Consider the following 11,554-nt stretch of genomic DNA (forward strand, 5'->3'; position numbering starts at 1 on the left):
ATGGTAGTATGAGAATGTGTATAGATTATCAGGAATTGAATAGGGTCACTATTCAAAACAAGTATCTTTTGCCTCGAATAGATAATCTTTTTGATCAATTGCATGGTGCATCAGTTTTCTCTAAGATTGATCTAAGGTCTGGCTACTATCAGTTGAAAATTAGGCCTGAGGATGTTCCCAAAACGGCATTTAGGACTCGATATGGGCACTATGAGTTTTTGGTTATGTCTTTTGGTTTGACCAATGCGCCTGCAACTTTCATGAGTTTAATGAATGGGGTGTTCAAGCCATTTCTTGATTCTTTCATCATAGTCTTTATTGATGATATTTTGTTCTATTCGAAAAGTGAGGAAAAGCATGTCGACCATCTTCGCATTGTTTTGGGTGTTCCTGGGAAACAAAGGTTGTATGCTAAATTTTCTAAGTGTGAATTTTGGTTGACTTCAGTTGCATTTTTGGGACATGTGGTCTCAAAAGAAGGGGTAATGGTAGATCCTCAAAAGATTAAGGCGGTTAAGAATTGGGTTCGGGCCTAGCTCTGTGACGGAAGTTAGGAGTTCTGTGGGGCTCTCTAGCTACTATCGTCGATTTGTGAAGAACTTTGCTTCTATTGCCACTCACTTGACTAATTTGACCAAAAAGGAGATACCATTTGAATGGACTGAAAAATGTGAGGAGAGCTTCCAAAATCTCAAGACTCTCTTGACCACCGCACCTATCCTAGCATTACTGGTGGAAGGTAAATATTTTATTGTTTATTATGATGCTTCACATTCTGGTTTAGGTGTTGTGTTGATGTAGGATAAGAATGTTAGAGCTTATGCCTCGCGTCAATTGAAGGTGCATGAGAGGAATTATCCAACGCATGATTTAGAATTGGCAGCGGTAGTGTTTGCTCTTAAGATTTGGCGGCATTACCTCTATAGTGTTAAGTGTGAAGTGTTTACCGATCATCGTAGTTTGCAGCAAGTGTTCACTCAAAAGGATCTGAATTTGAGACAGAGAAGGAGGATAGAGTTACTCAAGGATTATGATGTGACCATTCAATACCATCCGAGTAAGGCTAATGTGGTGGCAGACACTTTGAGTCAAAAAGCGGTAAGTATGGGTAGTTTAGCTTACTTGAGTGTAGCCAAGCGACCTTTGGCTAAGGAAATTTTCTGTGGTAGCTAGGCAAAGTCCAAGTTATATCAAAGCAGACTACTTCCTGGTGGTTTAGTAAGGGCTTTAGGAAAAGGTGTAACTGCTCTTGTCGGAAGGGCAGGGCTACTACACTATATGGTAAATATCTCCCACACCTAGACCAGGTTAAAAATAATGAGTCTTCTCTTTTCAAGGTTAGACTATATAGAACCAGAACAATAGACTGATTGACTGTGGTCAGGTCAGAGCCCTTTATTGTCTGTTGGAGGAGATTGATTGGACTTTATACCAACCTTACTTAGTCTTCCGCTGGAACTGGATTGAATGCCATAACTCTTATTTGCATTTTACTTTTTATTGGTATTGTTGGGAAATCTGCACATATAAGATCGCATACTTAGTCACCTGATGCTATAGAGGGTCCCACTCCAATATCCGCTTTGATTTATGCAGCTACTATGGTAACCGCTGGCGTTTTCATAATAGTAAGGTGATCCCCTTTATTTGAATACCCATCTATGGTTTTGATTGACCTTAGAGTCTAAGTTCATGCTGTTGGGCATCTCAGAAAAAGGTAGGGTGTTAGCTAGCATTGAAGTAAGGGCCACATTCATTGAGGAGATCAAGGCCAAACAGTGTGAGGATGAGAATTTAGAGGAGCTTAGAAAGAAGACTGCGATTGGTAAGGAACAAGAGACCACTCTTGATGCGGAAGGTATGCTCAATTTTAAAGGAAGAATCTATGTACCTAGAGTAAATGACTTGATTCAGAAATTGTTGGCAGAGTCTCATGGTTCTCAATACTCCATTCATCCAGATGTGACCAAGATGTATCGAGATTTGAAGCGAATTTATTGGTGGTCGGGCATGAAGAAGGATATATCAGAGTTTGTGGCTAAATGTCAGAATTGTCAACAAGTGAAATATGAACACCAAAGGCCTGCAGATTTGCTTCAAAGAATGCCAATTCTGGAATGGAAGTGGGAAAGGATAGCCATGGATTTTGTGGTTGGTCTTCCCAAGATTTTGGGGAAGTTTGATTCTATTTGGGTAGTGGTTGATAGATTGACTAAGTCAGCCCATTTTATTCCGATAAGAATAGATTATAATGCTAAACAATTGGCTAAGGTGTATGTGAAGGAGATAGTAAGGTTGCACGGGGTGCCCCTTTCTATCATCGCAGACCGTGGTACCCAATTCACATCCAAGTTTTGGAGGAAATTGCATGATGAATTGGGCACACAACTCACTTTTAGTACAGTCTTCCATCCACAGACAGACGGGCAGCCAAAGAGGACTATTCAAGTGTTAGAAGACATGTTGAGGGCGTGTGTGATTGACTTCGGAGGGCATTAGGATAAGTTCCTACCTTTGTGTGAATTCTCCTATAGTAATAGTTATCACTCCAGCATAGATATGGCACCATTTGAGGCACTCTATGGGAGGGGATGTAGATCACTCATATGATGGTTTGAGGCGGGAGATGTGAAACCATTAGGGGTCGATTTAGTGAATGATGCTCAAGATAAGGTGAGGAGTATTCAAACTAAGCTTCTAGCAGCCCAAAGTAGACATAAGAAGTATGTGGATCATAAGGTGAGAGACATGGCGTTTCAAACCGGTAAGAATGTCCTTCTTAAGGTATCACCCCTTTCTAAAAGGGGTAATGAGATTTGGCAAGAAGGGCAAACTAAGTCCGCGATAGATTGGTCCCTTTGAGGTTCTTGAATGTGTAGGACTGGTAGCGTATAGATTGGCTTTACCTCCTAATTTATCGGGAGTTCATTCGGTATTTCATGTTTCCATGTTGAAGAGGCATCATAGTGACGGGGAATATATCATTAAGTGGGACTCAATTGTGTTAGACAAAAAACTCCAATATGAGGAGGAACCAGTTGCAATTCTTGATCGTGATGTGCGTAAGCTGAGGACCAAAGAGATTAAGTATCTGAAAGTTCAATGGAAGCATCGTCCAGTTGAGGAAGCTACTTGGGAAACCGAGAGGGACATGCGAGATAAGTATCCCCAATTGTTCGTCGATTCAGGTACTACTTCATTCCTTCCTTAGCTTGTTTTTCCTAAGTTTGTCACTCGGGGACGAGTGATGGGTAAATTGGTATCTATTGTAATGACCGGGTTTCGTCGTTATAGAAAAGCAAACGAGGAAAAAATTTGGGTCGAAAAACTTTTTCGTAGTAACTTGGGATTTCCCAACCTAGTCCAGATTTGGATGAAATCGGAGTCATTAAGGTGTAGGGAAATCTGGTAACAATCGGGTGACTTATTTATGATTTTGATTACAAGAGTAGTTAGATAAGTCGTTAAGGAATCTGTAAGACTTTACGAAATTGAATTCAGGTGAGTAGAACTCCCGAAATTGATCTTAGCGTGAATGATAGTTTCTGAGCGTCGTTGGTTAAAGGTGTGTTGTGAAATGGGGATCTTGGAATTATTAAAATAGCTCACTGGTTCCGTGCAAGCCGTTGGGGATGGATTTCTGTCGCTGCAGTAAGGTAAGGGTCGCTGTGGCGGGTTCGACACCACTTAAGGTCGTAAATAAACCCCAAAATGACTTTATTCTGCATTTTTCGACTTTCAGAGCTAGGAGACAACCCCATACGAGTTCTTGACAGTTTTCCTCCATTCTTGAGGCTAAAGGTAAGATTTTAACTCCCCGAATCCAATTTTGATCCGTAGAACGTAATATAATGGGTAAGTATCGATATGGGAGGGTTTTGATATAGATTCTATGGTGGAAACAACCCTTTTTTAGGTGCTGGGGATCATCAGTATGATCTAGTGTTGATGGAATTGTTAGTAATCCTGGTAATTAGTGATTATTTATTGATTCCCGTATTGTATTGATTGTTTGTAGACCAAGAACAAGCGGAACGAATCCGGAAAGGGAAGGATCAAGTTTCTTAGGGTTTCAAGCTTGTTTCGAGGTAGGTGATGGTTGTGATTCTATGATTGTGTGATGTATGTTTGTTCTTGCTTTATTATGATACATGTATGTATATGAATGTTGCATTATTGATCACACTTTTTTTGTAAATGAGATAGATGAATGATGGTTACCATGAAATCACGACTTAAATGTATGATCTTGAGAATATACTTGTGATTGTGATTATGGTGTGTTGAATGGATCGGTTGTCATGTTCCGGCATAACTAACTTGGATCGGTTGCCACGTTCCGGTATAATTATGGGATTGGTTGCCACGTTCCGGCATAAGCATTGGAACGGGTACCACGTTTCGATATGCTAACTGTTTGGGTTTGGGTTCCATGAGATCAGGACCAATGACTTGTTATAAATGTATATTGTTGAGCATTGATAATCGATACTGTATATGTTCGGTATGTTGCATGTTTGTAATGTTGTACAGACCTTGCTTAAAAGATCAGTGATCGTTCGAATTCAAGGGTGAGCCAATTCTTCCGGGCTGTCAGGGGTTCTCTTTCGTCTATGTCCACCATTTCGGACGTAGACTTTTCTAGTTAGTTATTAGTGCATTAGTTTGGGGTTGTATACCTTCTTGTTTAGACTTGTTGAACTTTAGTTGTTTTGGTACATTGACTTTCAGGTTCTAGGTGTATTTTCCGCCATGTTAGTTGTTAGATCTTTTGTTGAAGTTTATGGGAACTTCAGTTTTTAGATAATATTCTTGTTTCTGTATTCTTAAACGCTTTAGTTTTTGGTTTAGTTGCTTGGTTTGGGTTGTAGTAGTGGTTCTCCCACCGGAGGGTTAGTATGGGTACCAATCACGATGATCTGGGTCGTGACAGTTGGGCTCTAGCAAAACGCTCTGAGACCCAAGTGTGAGGCTTAGCTCTAGACTTACGCCCTAAGCGTCCCATTGTACGCCCAACGTTTGGGGCTCGCCTAATAGACCTTACACATGTGTTAAATTTTTTATTTAACATTGTTGACCCTCATAATTCTTAAATAAATGAATGATAGTTAATGGTTTTTAATCTATAGAATAAGAAGATTCAAAGTAACTCAATAACAAGTTGTAATGTCACATATTTACTATTTGCTAACACTGTGAGGATGATTATATATTAGTTATTAATGTAACATTTCTTTCAAAAATACATAGCAAAACTATATTTTTTCACTTATCATTGGTCTTCATATTTTTATCATATGCCTCAAAATTTTCATATTTTATTTAGCTATTTAAAAGTAATTTTATTTGTATTCATGATGTAGTGATGTTTTTATTATAATAGTAATAAGTTTTTTTTTTGGAGGAGGGGGGGGATAAATTGTATATTATGATAAGAATATATTTTTAGAAATAATGATTCTTTTATTATTAAAAAATTAAGATATTAGATTATTTATATTTGTATAATAATGTTGGAAGTTTTATTTTCTATGAGTTTTCTTGATCATGTTTGTAATTATTTCATACTATTGATGTATTTTTATAATTTTGTGTTATTATTTTATTATACTATATATTATAAATTAAAAATTTAAAGATTCATAGGGTTTACACCCCACATCTGATGGCTTAAGCCTCGCCCTTTACTAAGTAATAGGTCCCCACCTCACGCCCCTCCTTTTAAAACGAGATGATTTTTTGATTAATTTTTAAAAAAATTGAAGGCATCTATTCTTTCTTCTTAATTCGTCGTTGTCTGGTGATGCTTCTTCTTCTTCTATAATTTGCTGCGTTTCTTTTTTAAAAAAAGTTGGCATACCACAAACTAAATTGTTTCAAGTGAATTATATTTAAAAGGTTCGAAACATTGAGAGGATTTCATATTCAAATTTAGGACTGTTTAGAAGTGATTTTGAATTGACTAAGATTGAATAGTTAGTGTATATTTCATGTATAGCTAAACTATATTCAGCTTTTTGAGTGTATTATAATGTATATTCAATGTATAGCTCATGTATAAGAAACTCATTCATCGTGTATTTTATTTCTATCAATTTGATGCTCGTGTCTATTCCAAGCTGCATTGCAATAGATGAAACCAATGTGTTATAACTTGATGTTGAGTATTTGCCCTGAGTTTCTTACCATATATAGGTTTTTCTTTTCCTAAAAGGAAAACATAAAGTCTATATATATTTGGCTAGTTTTTTTCTTGTAAGAAAATGTTTAGGACTCTATAAATAGAGGTTCATTCATTCTAATTTAATCAGCATTCACAATGTAGTCTTAAGGGTATTGAGTGTTTTTTCTAGGGGAGAATTTGTGGGACACAAGTGATATGTTGTGAATTGTGTGAACCTCGTTGTATTCCGAATGAATTGGTTGATGTTATTTCTCTATATTTTGTACTCTCATATTTATGGTGGATTACTCATCTCATTTGTGAATGTAGATCGATTGACCGAACCACGTTAAATCTTTATGTGTTAGAATATATTTCTCCTCCAAAATTTGTTTTGCTAGCTTCCGCATGACACCTAATTATTTTCGAACCTAACACTTTCTGGACTGATTACTACTCCATCGATATCAAAGAAATCATAATACAAAATTGCTCAATATTGACTATCATAAAAAAAAGATAGGAAATCAGGAACAAACACGGTAGATTCTGATGTTTTGTAGAGATATTCAATACGTTCTTGAAAACAGGGATTTGTTATGGGATAGGGAGTAACAAAAGATCCCTTAAAATATTGTGTTGATGGAGGAATTGTATTCTATGGGTATTTATGTAATTTTTATATATTTTTTGGTTATAAAACTCCTTAAAATTGATTTGATAATAATAATATATTCAATGTAATTTATTACATACTCTTTTAAAATGGTACTATAGAAAAATAACACTATAATGTAGCTTGTACAAGAAATCTTCCCTTTAAGAACTATGATTTATACCCAAATGGAATACTTGCAAGTTGCATGGAAAGGTTAGTAAACACAATGAAACTACTATGCATTTTCTTCTAAAAATAATAACTAGCATCATCAATCACCAAAAAAAATGGTGCAGTGGATGGGACTACTCCTTCTCGAATTACATGTCTCGGATTCAAACTTTAGGTATGAAATTTTTTTTAATAGAAAGTGTTTTCTCCCAAATAAAGCCCTATACAATACGAATTTGGAGACTCCTATGAGAGACCGAACACCGAATCAAAAAAAACTACCATCATGTGATCAGAGACTCTTACCAACTTAAGGAGTGTAACATATACAGCATCAAATATAAATATACCGTGTAAACTAGTAAATGAAATTGATATGAAAGGAAAAAACAAATATTTTATAGGATACATAACAAAGGAGGATCTCATTTGTTCAATGCTGGAGGAGATAATGTTTAATTTTTTAAAGAAAAGTTAGATGGATATATACTCCATTGTTATATATATGATCAATTCCTACTTAACCCAACTAACTCACTGTTAGAAACAAAGTTTTTCTCATCAAGAATTAATAACAAATTTATGTTATAGAACATGATTTTTCTATTTCAATTCATTTTCACCGAATCAGTTCACTGAGAAATGCATGACGGAAAACATGTCCTCATTGAACACTTGGGAATACACTATAATAGAAAAAGCTTTTAGTGGCAATGAATTTATACATTAGTGCTAAAGTCTTTACCAACATTAGTTGATTGCAATTGAATCTAATGTCGCCATAGGCTTTAGGAACATTCACAAAGAGTGTTAATTGCCTCTAAAAATACATAATTTAACGACAATTAAGTTATTATCGTTAATTAATTATCGCTAAAGATTACTTTGATGTAATGATAATCACTAGACATTTTTTCTTTACTTATTACTTCAATCAAAATATTTATGAAAATATATATTGAACATTTTTCAGAGGAAAAATAGTGATTGTTTAACCATGACTTTACCAACACTGGATTTTAATTTGCATTTAATTTTGAAATTAGTGTATACTTAATTTATTTATACCCATCCACTCAAAATTATTGAGTTTGCCCCCAGAGCTGGAAATTATTGTGAGATCAACATTGTTCAAAAGTGCACTAAATAAAATTTCAACTTTCACCTACTGTTTACTTTAAGGTAGTTTATGAATTTTGTGTCGGAGAAAGTCAAGCAATTGCATGAGTGTCAATTAAGCAATATGGCTTTTTCTTTTTAAGTAATTTTTATCAATGTTCATTTTTAGCTTTTCTCATTTTTTCTTTTAATTTTAAATTTGTTATGGTCAATATATAAACAATCTTAAAGTGGTTTCAAATGACCTGGAGGCGACTCTTCTTCTAGATTGTTCTCTTCTAAAGTGATTGGGATGAGCTATGATTAGAGATCGATCCAGAAACGAACTTATTGTTTGAATTTCATGAATTCAAGTTTGATACTCTACATCAACATGTTTGATTTATTGCATTTGATATTTATTATTTATACTTGTTTTACAATATATATTTTAACGTATAATGGGTAACCATGGAGTCAGAATTTTCCTTGAGATGTTCAAAATATATATAAAGAAGTAAGAACATAAAAAATGGTTAAACACATACATAACCTCTTTAACTTGTCCTAAATTTTATTTTAGCACTCCATCTCAACTTTAGTTTATTTCATTTTAACCCTCCAACTCCATTTTCATTTTTTATATATCATTAATTTAAACATAAAATGTTGAATGGGATAGATTGGTGAGATTACCCACCTTTTAAAGCAAGTGAAAGACTCTTTTTAACATTAATATTTGACATGTTTATCCATAGCAAACTTCCCCCCTATTTATTTCCTTCATCTTCTCTTCACCCCACTTTTTCCTTCATCTGCTTTATTTATTCATATATTTTCTTCATCTGCCTTTTTAAAATTTAACTCTTTTTATGGTAAAGATAATATTTTCTTTATTTTAATTTATATAATTTATTCCATTTATATAAAATTAGAAATAACAATTATATTCTACGTTATAGAGGACAAAATAAAATGTTAAAATAATATATAAAGAGTTGGATCCAGGAGAAAAATATCATATTAAAATTTAGAATTATAATTATTTGAATGATATCAAATATTTTGTTAATGCCACATAAATTTAAAAAGATAGATATATTCATAGTAACACAAATTCAGTGTTTATATTAACTTCTGTCAATAATTAATTTGAGCAATAAATTTTTGTAATCAATTGAATATAGCTAATTAATAATATATATTCTTATATTTCTTAAAGATGATAGCTTGGTACAATTAATGCAAATGACAAGTAAATTCGAATGACTTGGAGAAAAAAATTATGTGGCATTATTAACTAGTAAACTTGGCCGCATTTCGCGCGTCCTCCTTGACCCTTTTTTTTAAAAAAATATGATGAACAATGTTATTTTTTTACTTCAAAAAAAATCTTTAAAAAAATCGAAATATTTTTTTTGTACTCATATAAACTACAGTTGATTTGAGATGATGACATTGTTGCTCGTTCGTAATAAACTCGTACATATACATGTCAAGCTAAGAGAAAAATCATAGGATAAATTATTTAAGCACCAATTATTTAAACAATAATCTTTCCTACTTTAATCTTTTTATTAATTGTTTAATTGTTTGTTAACTTTTTTAGTTATATGAATATAAAAACGTCAAACGTGAACTGAGCTATTTTTTCCCTATCAGACGACATCCTTTCAAGAAGAAAGGTACAGTCTTCTCAAGATAATGCGAGATTGCAAGGAACAAAATTTTCAGATATAAAAGACTTGTTTCACGGTAAAATTTTAGGAAAACAACATAATAAAATAAATGTCTACTAAAAGAAAACCATATGATAAATATCTATAAATGAAGATGATAAATATTTTGGAGATCTGAATTAGACATGATAAAAGATAAATATATACTCTCCATCTTATATTAGTTATCAACGTTATTAAAAATATTTGTCACAAAACACTTGTCATATTTTGCAACATCAAATTAGAATTTTTTTTCATTTTGCCGTTAAAATTAACTATTTAATCAACAAAAGGATGATTAGATATGTTAATTAAAATGAAGAAAATGAAAGCGAAAAAAGGAATATAAAGATAAAAAAAAATAACTAAAGATAAACCATTATATAAATTTGATAACAGACAATTTCATATAAATAATAGGCTAAATAATGTAATTGTAAATTATTTTTACCATGAATAACTTGTTGTCTACTTCTTCCTTAACACCAAAAAGCTCCTCTTTTGTATGTGCTTAATAACATGATATCATCGCATTTAATAAGCTTCTGCAATTGAATTTATGTTTAATATTCCCTCTGTCCCTAATTACTTGTCCATTTTGACAAATCAAGAAAGGACAAATTCTTTTTACCTATTATACCCTCAATTAAATGAGTAATTATTTTGAAAAATGTAGAACTTTTCATCCAGTTCATAATTAATAGGGGTAAAATGGTAAACTCACTATGTCATTAATTATTTTCTTAATAGGTGTGCAAATTCAAAAGTGGACAAGTAATTAGGGACAGAGGGAGTATCTTTAATGAAAAAAAATATCACATCTTATCAAAACAAAAGTTTATCGACAATAATAAAAAAATTAAAGAACTTACAAACTAAAAATATTTTACCATACTAATAATATATCAATCAAACCTGTGTATCATGAATTCTGATATAGCAATGCAAAAATAGAGTAAACAATCTTATATTTTTGAGATCCATTGTAAATTAAGAGGGATTTATAGTACAAAGCAAAACACATATTAGACTTTTGGGCTTCTATAATTATTGCATGATAAGGTGAGAGACTCAAAAAATTATATCTTCTATTATTATCATTAAATAAATATGTAACAGCAATGGAAAATTATTGAAAACGTTAATGCTTTATTTGAATTTTAAAATGAAATAATTGAAGGAAAAGTCAAAATAAATAAATACATGATATTTTAAGCCATAGATTAAAATTAAAATTTTATATAAGAGATACTTATATAAGTCATGAGTAATTATCTCTTATAAATAAATTAAATAATAAAGAAAAAATTATTGTCACGTTAAAATTAGAAGAAGGTCCAGAAAAAGATTTTAAAAAAATATAAATTATTAAGAGTAGAAATTAGAGAGGTATGAGTTACTCCTTGTAAGTATGTGAAGAGTCTTTGTTGTAAATGTTCATCCATTTAATAAAATATTTATTATTATAAATTAAGTAATTTATTTTTATAATTAAATAAATAAGAAAAAAATCTAAAAAAAAGAAAAAAGATAAATGCAAATGAAGATCATAGAGAGGTGTCACATCACATCTTCTATATTCAACTTTATTAATATACTAGATATCGGAGCCCGTGCTAGCATGGGCCCAATATGTATCATTTTTTGTTTCAATTTATGTGACAAAGACAAAATTAAAGAATTAATCAAACTTTAATATTAATTTAAAATAGTTTAAATTTTTAATTATTGTTAACTATGGTA

This window comes from Solanum tuberosum, unplaced genomic scaffold (genome assembly GCF_000226075.1).
Source record: "Solanum tuberosum cultivar DM 1-3 516 R44 unplaced genomic scaffold, SolTub_3.0 scf00045, whole genome shotgun sequence".
In the NCBI taxonomy this organism is placed as follows: Eukaryota; Viridiplantae; Streptophyta; class Magnoliopsida; order Solanales; family Solanaceae; genus Solanum; species Solanum tuberosum.